At 49.8% G+C, this 7,518-nt stretch overlaps 1 protein-coding gene across 1 annotated transcript in view; it reads left to right on the forward strand.

The window, feature by feature from the left end:
• OPRD1 (opioid receptor delta 1) overlaps nucleotides 1-7,030 on the forward strand; it is a 50,722-nt gene extending 43,692 nt beyond the window's left edge. Inside the window, exon 4 of the transcript XR_006342341.1 lies at nucleotides 6,537-7,030. The gene's annotated coding sequence lies outside the window, so the exon portion shown is untranslated. The remainder of the gene's footprint in view (nucleotides 1-6,536) is intronic.
• Nucleotides 7,031-7,518: the final 488 nt, after the last annotated feature.

Consider the following 7,518-nt stretch of genomic DNA (forward strand, 5'->3'; position numbering starts at 1 on the left):
CAACTAGGCCCACCACAGCTACTGAGCCCGTGTCAAAAACTGATCTGATGGGAGAACCCCACTCAAGAGACAGCTGTAGCCACTTCCTAGCATGTGCCCCACCCCTTCCCCTCCAGATTGACTCCGCCTTCTTCCCTGTGGCCCACCCCCCTAATCTAAGGCCCGCATGCTCCTCAAGCCTGTTGGGGCTCCCACTCACCGCCCTCCCCCCCTCCCCCTCCCACCGGCCCTACAATGGGCCTGCCTTTGGTCATGAAAGTGAAAGTCCCTCATTCGTGTCTGACTCTTTATGACCCCGTGGACTACAGAGTCCATGGAATTCTCTAGGCCAGAATACTGGAGTGGGTGGCCTTTCCCTTCTCCAGGGGAATCTTCCCAACCCAGAGATCGAACCCAGGTCTCCCACATTGCAGGCGGATATCTTTACCAGCTGAGCCACCAGGGAAGCCTTTGGTCATAGAAGACCCAAATCTCCTCTGTGCTCGTTCAAGGCAGTGCTGGGAGCAGGAGTCAGAGCCTGAAGCCTCAGAGAGCGTCCCCACCTCCTCAGGTTCTCCTCAAATACATGCTGGCCCTGAGCTTACTGCCTAACTCTCTGGAAGGCGGACTTCCTGTCCCAGGACCTGCCTTCCCACCGTGTGAGACCAGGTCCTGAAGAAGGCATCAGGTCACAGAGCCCCTCTCCCCCTCAGGACAACCTTCCTTCCAAGCCCAGAGCCCTAGACCTGGGCTGCCCATCTGGGGCCTGCTGTGTCGAGGAGGTGAGGTCCAACACCGTGGGGAGACTGGGACCTCAGCCCCCACCCCAGCGGCAGACAGTGTGGGCAGCAATGGCGGCGGGGCTACCAGGCTGCTCCGGGGAGGAAGGGGGCTTGACTGCTTGGCTTCACTCTCCTCAGAGAACCTTCCAGAAGCCCTACAGCTCTGCCCAGAGCCAATTCTCCCTGAGGCTGGAAAGAACAGCTCTGAGGGTGTGTTGGGGTGGGGAGGGAAGAGGAGAGGGAAGCGCACACCAGAGCATTAGGTGTTTGAGTATGTGCACGCTAGAGATTTTCTTTCTTCACCGCTGTATATATGCCTTGAGGAAAAGCATATCTGCAGGACCACTCCAGGCATCTCTTTCCTCTTTTGTAAAATAGGAGAGCAGTTACCGTAACCAGGATTCTCTTCAGGACCCAACAAGACAGCAGCTGTCATGTAACGAGGGCACATTATTATTGATGGGGAAACACACTCTGCTTTTCACCTTCAATAGCTTCCAGTTGCCTGAAAAGTCCAGATGATTTCTTGTGCTCCTTCCCAGTGGAGGATGCCAGGAGCCTAAGTGGATTGAGCCACCACCTCAAACGCCCTTGGAGAGAGAGGGGGACCCTCTACAGGGACGGGGCTGCTGAGACCCAGCCCAGGGGTGGGCAGTTCTCAGAGAAATGGGGCAGGTGGCGCAGGCTCCTCTCAGGTGCCAACGTCATCACACTTCCAGGTCAGCGCCGCTTCCTCTGCCTCCAGGAAGGCTTCCTGGATTGCTCTCTGCTGACCCTTGGCCCTGCTGGGATATCTTGCAGCTGCTATACCCCCTCTGCCACCCCCGTGCTGAGCAGGACCTGCCCTTGCTCAGAAGGTGGCTGGGCCCCCACAGCATTGCCCAGACTCGAGAACCCAGCTGCTTCCTAACGGGGTGTGGGGAGAGGGAGGGAAATATGGCGGAAGGGAACACAGGCTTTTTTTTCCTTTCAGTGATGTTTACGGTCATTATAGAATGCTCACTATAGAGTCTGAGGATAAGCTTAAAAAGAAGGGGAAAACATCACCCATAGTTCCCCATTCTCTTAACATTTGAATATACTCCCTTTACCCAGGGGAGCCCCTGGGGGTCCACCGTGATTCTAGAACCCTCTGAAATGGAGTCTGCACTATTTGTCATTAAAAGACGCTTGCTTCTTGGAAGAAAAGCTATGACAAACCTAGACAGTGAATTAAAAAGAAGAGACGTAAAAAAAAAAAAAAAAGCAGAGACGTTACTTTGCCGACAAAGGTGTGTATAGTCAAAGCTATGGTTTTTCCAGCAGTCATGTATGGATGCGAGAGTTGGACCATAAAGAAGGTTGAGCGCTGAAGAATTGATGCTTTCAAATTGTGGTGCTGGAGAAGACTCTTGAGAGTCCCTTGGAGAGCAAGGAGATCAAACCAGTTAATCCTAAAGGAAGTCAAACTTGAAGATTAATTGGAAGGACTGATGCTGAAGCTGAAGCTTCAGTACTTTGGCCACCTAAGGTGAGGACCTGATTCATTAGAAGAGACTCTGATGCTGGGAAAGATTGAAGGCAGGAGGAGAAGGGGACGATGGAGGACGAGGTGGTTAGATGGCATCACCAACTTAATGGACATGAGTTTTAGTAAGCTCTGGGAGATGGTGAAGGACAGGGAAGCCTGGCGTGCTGCAGTCCATGGGGTTGCAAACAGCCAGACACAACTGAGTGACTGAACAACAACGACACTCTGTGTCAAGTGTGTGCTTTGCCATGGGATTCACTGGGTGTTCCAGAGATCCAGGACCCAGAAGGCTCAGAGGCTGTGCTGGGGTTTGGGGGGAGTCTACACATACCACACAGCCACTTGCAAATAGACCCACACTGACCTGAGGGCCACACACACACACCCACACACCCAAATGTGTGCCAAACACATTCCCCACACACACTCCTTCACACCGTCTGGTACCTTCTGTTCTCTCACCCAGACTCATTCCTGGCACCTGTGTATATATTGTTCACAAACACATGCACACAGGTGTTCATGATACAGGCATGCACATGCACTTCTTTATACACACACTTCCCACTGAGACACACACTCATTTACAGCAATGTGTTCACTGTATGAACACAGCCTGGCCTAGGAGAAATTTAGGAGTCCACAAGGAGACAACAGTTAGAACTGGACATGGAACAACACACTGGTTCCAAAGAGGAAAAGGAGTACGTCAAGGCTGTATATTGTCACCCTGCTTATTTAACTTATATGCAGAGTACATCATGAGAAACGCTGGGCTGGATGAAGCACAAGCTGGAATCAAGATTCCTGGGGGAAATATCAATAACCTCAGATATGCAGATGACACCACCCTTATGGCAGAAAGCAAAGAAGAACTAAAGAGCCTCTTGATGAAAGTGAAAGAGGAGAGTGAACAAGTTGGCTTAAAACTCAACATTCAGAAAACTAAGATCATGGCATCTGGTCCCATCACTTCATGGCAAATAGATGGAGAAACAGTGGAAACAGTGGCAGACTTTATTTTTTTGGGCTCCAAAAATCACTGCAGATGGTGATTGCAGCCATGAAATTAAAAGATGCTTCCTCCTTGGGAGAAAAGCTATGACCAACCTAGACAGCATATAAAAAGCAGAGGCGTTACTTTGCCAACAAAGGTCCATCTAGTGAAGGCTGTGGTTTTTCCAGCAGTCATGTATGGATGTGAGAGTTGGGCCATAAAGAAAGCTGAGTGCCAAAGAATTGATGCTTTTTAACTGTGGTGTTGGAGAAGACTCTTGAGAGTCCCTTGGACTACAAGGAGATCCAACCAGTCCATCCTAAAGGAGATCAGTCCTGGGTGTTCATTGGAACAACTGATGTTGAAGCTGAAACTCCAATACTTTGGCCACCTCATGCGAAGAGCTGACTCATTTGAAAAGACCCTGATGCTGGGAAAGATTGAGGGCAGGAGAAGGGGATGACAGAGGATGAGATGGTTGGATGGCATCACTGACTCAATGGACATGAATTTGGGTGAACTCCGGGAGTTGGTGATGGACAGGGAGGCCTGGCGTGCTGCGGTTCATGGGGTCACAGAGTCCGACACGACTGAACGACTGAACTGAAGAAGGAGACAAGCTCATTTCCCGGACGCTTCTGCCACCTACTGGTCTTGTGTGGCATTAGCACCCTTATTTGGTCCCCACTCCATTCCCCTGTTGTGCTGTCCACAGCTGATCCACCTGGCAGCTCTCTCATCCCTGGAAGCTGTAGACTGGAACTGGTTCCTGAAAGAGGGTCTTGAATGAGGGGGGGCATTCTATTGGGAAACACTGGATGAGCATGGAGAACTATAACTGACTGACCATCCATTATATACCAGGCACTCTTATCCTTTCAAGTTATTACCTATTTTATTCTCTCTATTCCATGGGCCTTATGCAGGGCCTGGCACATGAAAAGTCATAATAAATATATAAAGTGAATAGTTAAAAACACCTTAAAGTGAGTATTTTTAACAAATGAGGAGCTGGAGGCTCAGAGAGGGAAAGTGACTTGCCCAAAGTAACACAACAGCTTTCTCTGATAGGATATTGCTCCAGAGAGAAAGAGAAGGAAGACACAACGAAGCTGAAATCTTTACTAAGATCTACAGGAAGTCCAGCCCAGATCCCAACCCCCACAGGACCAGGGGAAACACCCAGAGATGGATGAGGTTAACCTGGAGGGATGATTTCCCCACCCAAGAAGATTCCCCTGAGCTGCTACCTCAAATCCAGTCATTCAACTAATATTTATCGTGTTACAGAGTGGCAGGCTCTGTGCTAAGACAGAGGATAAGCAGTGAGCAAACAGACAAAAGTCCAGTCTTTCTCCTTATTCAGCATGGGCTCCAAAAGGGCCCCTCTTCTTTGCTGTCCCACTCCCATGGCCCCTGGGGCCACTTTGAGCTTCTCTTCACCATCCTGGCTGTGCTGAGTGGAATCCAGAATGATACTGGAGGGAGATGTGAGTCAGGGGTGGGGAGGATGGTTCAGCCCTGACGGTCCAGTACTGAGACTGAGCAGAGACAGCCTGAAACCTGGACAGGCAGATCTAGTGCTACTGAACCAGGTTCATCTGCTTGACATGCGGCAAGTCAGATGCTGAGATGCAGAAGTTTGCAGCAGTTATTGTTGTTCAGTTGCTAAGTCATGTCTGAATCTTTGCGACCCCATGGACTGCAGCACACCAGGTTTCCCTGTCCTTCACTGTCTCCTGGAGTTTGCTCAAACTGGTCCATTAAGTTGGTGATGCCATCCAACCATCTCGTCCCCTGTCATCCCCTTCTCCTCCTGCCCTCAGTCTTTCTCAGCATCAGGGTCTTTTCCAGTGAGTCAGTCCTTTGCATCAGGTGGCCAAAGTATTGGAGTTTCATCTTCAGCATCAGTTTTTCCAATGAATATTCAGTGTTGATTTCCTTTACGATTGACTGGTTTGATCTCCTTGCTGTCCAAGGGACTCTCAAGAGTCTTCTCCAGCACCACAGTTCGAAAGCATTAGTTCTTCAGCGCTCAGCCTTCTTTATGGTCCAACCCTCACACCTGTACATGACTACTGGAAAAACCATAGCTTTGATGGACCTTTGTCAGCAAAGTAATGTCTCTGCTTTTTAGTATGCTGTTTGTCATAGCTTTTCTTCCAGGGAGCAAGGTCTTTTAATTTCATGGCACAGTCACCATCCATAGTGATTTTGGAGCTCAAAAAATATAAAATCTGCCACTATTTGCAGCAGAGAAAGGGTTTATTCACAAGGCAGCCAAGTGAGGAGACAGGAGAAGAAATCTCAGATCTATCTCCCTGAAGGGATATTTATGAGATAAAGAAGCAGGGTTTCAGCATTGGGAAAGGTGGTTGGAGGTAGGGAAAAGGTGAGGTAATCAGGGTCTGTGCAGGTGCATCTGAGTGACATGGCCTCTTTCTAGGACGTATGCTCAACAATGGAGGTGCTTAGCATGATCTGAGGGTGGAGTTTTTGGCTCTGTTGTCCAAAGGTCATTCATCAGAACTCTGTGCAGGCCCAGTTTTAGGGTGAGTGGTCTGACCCAGTCCTAGCCAGCTTGAACTGGACGGGAGCTGACTCCAAGCTCCTGGAAAACAACTTAAGCTCCTGTTACCGTAGTGACCCATATGTCAGAGGTGTTATCTATAGGGGTGATTAAGGAGTCAGAAAATAATTAAGTGAGCTTGGTCAGTGGAGGCAGGTTATAAGCAGAGGGGTTCCCCCCCCCCCAAACCATTCCCTTACCTGCTGTTCTGTAAGACAAGCCCAAGAATTTCTATTAGTTACCAGTTTCTGTTAACCCTATGCGGTATGGTTTCAGAACTTTTTAATCCTATGGGGTACAGTTTCACTAGGTTTGAACACATCCTTGGCTACTAACTTGTTCTGTGACCTTGGTCACATCTGTTATCCTTGCTAGGCCTCTGTTAAAACAAAGAACTTGATCTTAGTGGTTTCAACTCATAGTTTCTTAGAAGGGCTGGGGAAGGCCAAGCAAACAGAATTTCCATATCCTCTTACATCGCTTCACGCAGCACAGTCCTGCTTCTCTCTGTTTCTTACACTGAGCTTTTGTGGCTAAATGAGTTTGATAATTACTTGGACTCTTCCATCTTGAGGTTACTGCCAGGCCTGAAAATCTCGAGACTCAGTCTCCATCTTACCTGACCACCAGATTATGAGCTAGAGGAGGGCTGGGACTGGGTCTGAGTCCTTTTTTTGTCTCTCACCCTCCACCCCCCAGGCCTCGCTGAAGAGGAGGGCCTTAGGATGTCCATCTAGACTGACCACACGTGGATGACACCCTACGGACAGCGCTGCAGGGACTCAGACAACAACTCCGTACGGACCAAAGGCCTCCTAGGGAGGCGAGGGCAGCTGGAGAAGGCTTCCTGGGGCTTATAGCCTTGGGCCTCCAAGTCTGGAAACCAAATGAGGGTTGGATTGGATGGAACAGAGGATCCCCGAGAAGTCCTGGCTGGAGCAACCCAGCTGTTAGGATGTGGCCACACACAAGGTCCGTTGAGTATGGGCTCAGCTCCAGGTAGGCAGCTCTGGAGGACGTGGGTGAAGAGCCTGCCTGTGGGGTATGGCAGTGGGGCTGGGGTGAAGGGGACTGGTTGGGAGACACGAACCCAGCTCCTGCTCTGGCTTCAGAATTCCCGCATCTCCCATGGGCACCTAATACTTGACCCTGCCAGGCCTAGGGGTGGATTCACCACGTGGTTTATGTGTCAGTCAAGGCTTCACACTCGCATAGGTCCTTCCCTAGGAAGGACCCTGGCCTTATGTTCACAAGGTCATAAATGTCCATAAAATTTGCAAAAGTGAAATACACAAACCTTAGTTGGTTAAGAGCACTGTCTCTCTCCATTCTGACTTTCCCTTCTTCCCACTTGTGTCCTGCAGCCTTGAGTGGCTACATGCATGCGTACTAAGTCGCTTCCGTTGTGTTCGACTCTTTGCAACCCTATGGACCGTAGCCCGCCAGGCTCCTCTGTCCATGGGATTCTCCAGGCAAGAATATGGGAGTGGGTTGCCATGCACTCCTCCAGGGGATCTTCCCGACCCAGGGATCGAATCCATGTCTCTTATGTCTCCTGTATTGGCAGGCTGGTTCTTTACCACTAGCGCCACCTGGGAAGCCCTGAGTGGCTACAGGAATTTTTTATTTCTTTGTTGTTCAGTCACTAAATTATGTCAGACTCTTTGTGATCTCATGGACT

The sequence above is a fragment of the Cervus elaphus genome, chromosome 8 (assembly GCF_910594005.1).
Source record: "Cervus elaphus chromosome 8, mCerEla1.1, whole genome shotgun sequence".
NCBI lineage: Eukaryota > Metazoa > Chordata > Mammalia > Artiodactyla > Cervidae > Cervus > Cervus elaphus.